Below are 7,251 nucleotides of genomic sequence, written 5' to 3'. Positions count from 1 at the left end.
ATTAGGTAAATCCCATACTCAACAGAAGGCATCAAATATCAAGAGGCAGAAATCACTGAAGACCGTATTGGGGCTACCTATCTACCTGTCTAAATGAAAATAAAAGTCAATATTAACAAGCAAATAAGTGTTATGAAGGCTTAATTATCCCAAATTCAAAGTTGCTATAAACATCGCTGGTTATATTAGGTAGTATGAGCACATCAACAATGACATATTTAGCCCATTATCCAAGACAGAAAACCCAATGCATGGATTAGAAAAAAGTATTGTCGGCAGTTGATAAAATTAGTCAATTATAATAAAAGTTGAAAATGAATGGCTGAATTGACTTTCTCAAAATCTGGTGCCAATCCATCCTTTTTAGAGAGAAAATATAAAGGAGTTCTGATTTCTTTGATTCTAATCCCCACTATTGATTTGTTATGTTTTTATCTGTTGTCTTGACAGGAAAGAAAGTAATGTGAATCTTTCCTCTTTTGGCATTTGAAATCCAGTTGAGGGCACTGGATCTTCTTGTAAAATAATTTTTAGTTATGCTTAGTGATTAATAACTTAACTAGCTAGAAAAAATAAGGGTAGAATTACTTTTGGACATGTGCTCTATAATTTTAAAATCCCATGAAGAGAACCCCTTCGCACGCACACACTCTCTCTCACACATGCGCTCGCTCACGCACTCACTCTCTCTCTCTCTCATGCTGAGAGAATATGATACTGATAGCTGAGTTGATCTCCAAAGTTACATACTTCCCTCAGCTAATAATGAAAAACAATAAAATAACTAGCTATGTGTATTTATTATCATCAAGCTAAAGGATTGAAAAAGAGTAGCATTATTGATACCTTTTGTTCAGATGTAGAAAGAGGATATAGATATTTGAAAATGGAAAGGAAATTTTAATAAAAAATGTCATCTGAATGACAGAAATACTGCAGTGAAGAAATGAAAACCAGAATCTGAGATTTAAAAATTTATTCTGCATTTCTAAATTTTCTTTGCTTTTGTTTATTTTTAAATTTAATTATTGAAATGAGGGCTACTATGAAATTTCCAGTCTTCTAGGAACTTGAAAATTTATTGTAGAAGGGAGCTCGGTTTTTAACTCTCCTCTAGTATCTTTGTCAAATCAATTAAGTAACTTTTTCAATATCATAAAATTAAAACATTTTTAATAGAAAAATCAGAAAATAGGTAATTTCTTAAGAAAGAAGTAATGGTTGGTCATGGTTAGAATAATCAGGGGTGCTGGAAAAGAAAATGAAAGCATAAGGCACATCTTTTATCCACAGGAATTGCTGATAACCTTACAGAAGTTAAAATAGGTCCACAAAGAAACATGAGTGCTTGGATGGAAATAGAGAAATTAGGAAGCCACTATGGAAAATGAGAGAGAGACTGTATGGAAGAGAGAAAAGTCACTGTGTTTTTAAAGAGGGACAAAATTTTGTTAGATGCTGCTTCAGGAAATGAAAGATTTTTGAATTCACACTGCTTCTAGTTCTGCTTTCCTTCAGTTAAAATCTTTTCATTTTAAATGTAATTGCCCAAAGTTAAAATGCACTTGTAAAACACATGACTTGGAAGAAGATTAAATTTTATTTCTGTGTAACCAGTTCCAGCATGCCATCAGAGAAGGACAGGAATTAAAACTCTGAACAGTAATCATTTCAGAATAGCACCAAAAACTACATAAAACAATCAAGTATATTGTAGAGGAGGAAAAAATCTCTTCCTACTCTTCAAGGTTCTTTGGTTGGTCTAGTAAATTAACACAAGATAGATTAACAGGAGAAAACCAAATTTTATTTTATACATACAGGAGCCCCATAAAAATATACCAGGGGCAAGTAAGCAATCAAGGCTTATATATCACCCTGAGCTAAGGAATGAGATAGTGACCTGAAGCTTCAAAGGGGAATAAAGTAATTCAAAGGATGATGAGGAAAGCAGATGTTTGGTAATTAAATGTTTGCCCTGCCATACAGACGGGTCATTCAGATAAAAGTTATCTCTGGTAATAGCTCTCTCTCTCTCGATCTGAGCCAAGTCTTCTATCTAAATTCTTTAAGGTAGTTAAGGGAGAGGTATAAATTTTTCTTAAGTCTGCTGGGTCTTGATTTCCTTCAGCTCAAATTAATCCACATGCAAAATTGGCATATTTTGGGGTCACATATTCTGCTCCCTTTGAATATGTTTCCCACATTATAACTTCAAGTAAAATTATTTTTTTAAATTTTATAATGTGCTTCTTTTTAAGCTGACAGATGCATCCACCCAATTTAACATTCTTGCAGATGTAGCTTGGAATCCAGATTTAAATACCATCTTAATAGAAAAAGAGGAGAGAGGATGTAGACCTCTTAGAAGAGAATGAATGATTTGGGGAAAGATGAATAGGCCCTTAGAAGAATAGATGGGAGGTTTAACAATTTGTGACAAAGTTTATCTGGGCCCAGTGTGGACTTCTACTTTCCTCTCCTGTGATAAGAAGAGTCAGTCTTTCTTGGCTGATGAAACTCCCAGGGAGGGACTCTATGACAATTGAGTCCCTTTTGGAGGATCCCTCTCCAAGCAGATAAAGGGCGTCAGAGAAAGCCTCTCCTTGTATTTGTTGTTTTTCACATGCTCACAGTTCAAAATAATCAATATACTAAAGTGGCATATTTTGGTATGGCATGTCCTGACCTCCTACAGTCATATTTTGGGGTGGCATATTGTGCTATCCTTCAGTATCATTAGTCACCCCAAATCAGTTGTCCAATCCTTGCTTTTTATTTTCAGATACAGGAAGATCTCCAGCTATATTTATGTAAGATTATAAGTGCAAAAGAAAAAAAATATCCTTTAATTTTACAGACAATAACTTTTTAAAACCTAAAGAGATTAAGCAAAAATCCTTATTCACGTTTTCCTATGAAATTGTTAGTAATTCAGTAACTCTCAATATTAAGGCTCTAGAATTTCAATTGTATTTTTCTCTCTAATATATTCAGTCAGCACTGAGTAAAAAGCAAGGAAGCACCTAGACTAGAAATGGCAAAAGCAAGTGAATAAAATTAAATGTGTAGGACAACACAAAGAAAAATTTTCTTAAAGTCTTATAAGAACATGAGTACTGTTCCATACAGTTAATCTTTGAATGACACAGTTAATCTTTGTACTGTTTAATACAGTTTAATACAGCTAATCTTTGAATGATACAGTTAATCTTTGAATGACACAGGGGTTAGGAACGCTGATCTCTGTGAGTCAAAAATCCACATAGATCTTTGACTCCCCCAAAACCTAGTTGTCCCTTGGTATCCAAGGGGCATGTGTTCTAGGACTCCTTAGGAATACCAAGATCCGTGGATGCTCAAGCCCCCTACATAAAATGGCCTAGATCAATGTATATGGTCTGCCCTCCATATCCACAGACTCTCAACGTGGATCAAAAACAGTAGAGGTAGTTATGGAAAAAATTCCTAATGTAAGTGAACCTGTATTGTTCAAGGGTCAATTATATATTATATAATCTCCTCTTTATTACTTTTTTGTATGAATCACTTTTGTGTAGGAAACCATTTAAAAGTTCTGTAGAGTAGAAAACAACTTAAAAACCCTTTGTACAGAAATCTGTCTCTAGAAAATATTCTGTATATAATTACTCATATATTGTACCTTAAAAGACAAGAGAAATCTTTACTTCAGAAAGGAAAATTGTTTTCCTGGTTAATGTGTAAATTTGGCAAATCAACATCCCAGCTACCCCCACAATTGCTCCCAAACTCTGAACTCCCTCCTTCTCCCCGATCTCTACCAATCCTCACATATACACATGTGGGTCAAAAATATGCATCCACTCACTAAAGGTGGCAGTTCTAAAGCTAGCCTTTTAAAGCCTGTAATTACTTGGCAGAGATAATTCAATTAATAATAAAGTGCAGTGTGAATGAGTTACACTTCTCCTTAGAAGAGGCATTGATCAATAATGATGACAAGCACTAAGCTATCACACAAAAATAAAATGATTCAGTATGGGGAACTGGATGATGACAAAGATGAACTAGTCATTTCTCAGTTTTGAGTGAAATCAAGGATGACTTCAAGTCATTTCTTCTAAAAATCCCAATTTATTTCAGAATTAGTTCCTTGAAGAATGATCCATATTTTGAGTACCTGCAATGTCCTAGCCTTGTTCTTTTATATGTTTTGATATAATTTTTATAAATCTTTACTATATAGGTGGTATACTTATTATATAAATAAGCAAGATGAAGCTCCAAAAGGCTCAATAATTTATGTTCAGTTCTTCTTTTAGAAAACTGCAATATTAAGAATCAAAATTAGGTCTGTCTGTCTCATAAAACTTTACTCTTTATATGGTATCTGTAATTCCTTAAACAGATGAGATAAGTATGAATTATATCGAGGAATAAATGTGAATTTCACTATTGCATCTGATACATTCTAACAATAAACTTAAAGAGCACATGACTTAATCCATTTATGAGGCCTCAGCAGACTTGCACTGAATTTGACTGACTTGAAGTCATATTAATACAATTTCTTTGGTTTAGGCATTTGTTCCTTCTCCCAGGAAGTAGTATCATAAATATGCGGTCTCCTATTCATCTGGCATGAAGATAACACATTGTAGATCATTCCTTCTCCATGCTGAGGCAACCATCCGTACCACAGAACTGATGACTACAATTATCTCTTATTCTAAAAAATCAACCACATGATTGAAGAATTATGCATGAATCAGGTGGGGTACAGTAATGAATGAATAATTACCAAAGGTTCATGGGATTTTTCATATACATATGACTTCTCAAATCTATGCAGTATTAACCACATCAAAACTTTAAATCATATAACTGTTAAAAACTTTAAAAAGTACTTCTATAGACTACAGCCATGCCACCCTGAACAAGCCTGATCCCATCTGATCTCAGAAGCTAAGCAGGGTCGGGCCTGGTTAGTACTTGAGAGACTACCTAGGAAGATTAGGTGCTGTAGGAGTAAAAAATAAAAAAATAAGGGATTGTAAGCTGACAAGGTCCTTGCAATCTGTGAGGTCAACTAAGGGCTGCCTCCCCTAAAAAAAAAAAAAAAAGTACTTCCATATACATGTTGTCTATAAATGTTATTTGCTGGAATTGACTTAGTAGTTTTTATTCTATATTATGAATTTCCAAGTTACATAAGATGTAGATTTTTAAGAGCTGGGATACGTTGGTGTTCTTATTACTGTCACAAGTGCTTCTCATTAATGATCTGTTAGAAATTCTACTTGGCCTTTACGAAATCTGAGCATTACAAAAAAAAAGTATGGTAAACCACAGGTGAGCAGAATGCAATTTAACAGTGTGTGTTCAGCTTTTATGTTCTTTGTAAGCCAGAATTGATTTCAGTAATTATCCCAATTTTCTAGGAGCCCTGGCCTGTAGGCTATTTCTGCTGCCATAACTGGCTTTTCTTTTGGTGTTCTTGGAACACCAGCTATAAAATGTCAATAATCTACCCCCTTCTTTAAAGCAATGTTGCCTGGATACAGAAGTTTATATCCATAGCATCATATGCTCTTTAAGATATTTCCTTTAAAAATCAAAATAAAAGCCTGGATTCCATTCTGCTTCTGAAAAAATGTCAGAAAGATGCTAGTTTTTAAAGACAAGCATCATTTGGACCTATTTTGAATCCATTACTTGATCAAATACGTTTTTAAATAAACTTAAAATCTGAGAATTATAATGCTATACCTCAGTCAAATAATTTTGATGGTGAATCACCTACTTCCAAATTCACAGCTTCACATCATCTTCTCTAAAAAAGACCCCGGACATTTTCTTATCCAACATGCACACTTCCTTTCCCCAAGCACTGCTCTCTTTAATCTCCCATAGAGCCTTTTCCTGTTTACTGCCAACAATGCCTGAGTAGGTGGCTTTGCACAGATTTGAACTAGTTACATATTGTTCGATTGTTTTGTTTTCTTCTTGTTCTCATAAGTGGATTATCCAGTGTTCAATGTTACACTCTAAATTCCTTCATGACAAAGGCGAAGTGCTTTAAAATATAGGTTTTATTATTATTTAGGCATATCGAGGCCAAATATGTCATTGTGTGTGTGTGTGTGTGTGTGTGTGTGTGTGTGTGTGTGTGTGTGCGCCAGGGAGGGGCACACAAGGAAGCACAAGGGCCAGTCAGGAGGCAGAGGAAAATATTACTATGCAGTGTGTGTGTGTGTGTGTGTGTGTGTGCCGGGGAGGGGCTCACAGGCAAGCACAAGGGTCAGTCAGGAGGCAGAGGAAAATACGGGCAGGAGCCTTTACTGTGGATTCTATGGGAAAGAATGAGCATGTCAGGATAAGCAGGGCTAGGATTGAATAGTCTGAATAATTTCAGCAGTTTCTGGGGTATAGAAGCTATCTCTAGTTGTCTGGTATTTGGACCTGGGGTGATAAGGACAGTGCAATAGTGACCCAGGATATGAATGTGGAAGATGTGGTTAGGGCTATGGACTCTAGATTGGTTGGTTTTCATATGAAGGGTATAGAGGAATTAGCTTCTGGGAGAAGCAGTCCCTCCAAGGTCATCAAGGCCTCAAGATATCGAAGCATCAGAAAATAAAAGCCATGAGTAATACACAAAGTTTTCTACATTTTAACTCTATACTACTATGCAAAAATAAATAAATAAACTGAAACACTTGCAACAACAAAATTAACTGTCTATGAGGGAATTACACTCTACATATTTTTTTTAGTCCATCTGGGATAGTTAGTATGGATTAGATTGACAAATATATCTATAAAATCAACAAAACCACTGCTACCTGCTAGCTATGTCTATTGCCAAAGTCCTCCAGCCAGTGAACACCATGAACACACATGTAGTTGAACAAGATGAGCTTATTTCCCATTGCAGTGAGGAAGACTGCATGGCACGGGAACTCTGGGTCTGTCTCAGTAAAAGGATGTTAGAAAAGATTTGGATTTAGGTTGGTTGGGTGATATTGGAGAGAGTCTAAAAACAGTGGGAGTCTGGTCTCTGTTTGCTGTCAGAAAGTGGAGGAAATTCTATAATTGGGTATTTCAATCAATCTTATCTGCAGATAAGGCAGACTAGAGGGAGGTAACAGGCAAATAAGTAAAGAAGCAGCAGTCACTCATAGTAACTGTGAGAGATGAGACCCATCATTGTCACAGAGTCACCTTGACTAATGTGGATGTGCTGTGAATTGTTTGTGCTCAGCAGGA

The 7,251-nt window shown here is 35.5% G+C and overlaps 1 pseudogene; it reads left to right on the top strand.

Annotated features, from left to right (window-relative positions):
- Nucleotides 1–4,896: 4,896 nt before the first annotated feature.
- On the top strand, nucleotides 4,897–5,011 carry LOC112478044 (annotated as a pseudogene).
- The last annotated feature ends 2,240 nt before the right edge of the window (nucleotides 5,012–7,251 follow it).

Source organism: Pteropus alecto, unplaced genomic scaffold, assembly GCF_000325575.1.
Source record: "Pteropus alecto unplaced genomic scaffold, ASM32557v1 scaffold131, whole genome shotgun sequence".
Classification (NCBI taxonomy): domain Eukaryota; kingdom Metazoa; phylum Chordata; class Mammalia; order Chiroptera; family Pteropodidae; genus Pteropus; species Pteropus alecto.
The sequence above is the reverse complement of the archived record's forward strand: the minus strand, read 5'-3'. Positions and strand labels throughout refer to the sequence as shown.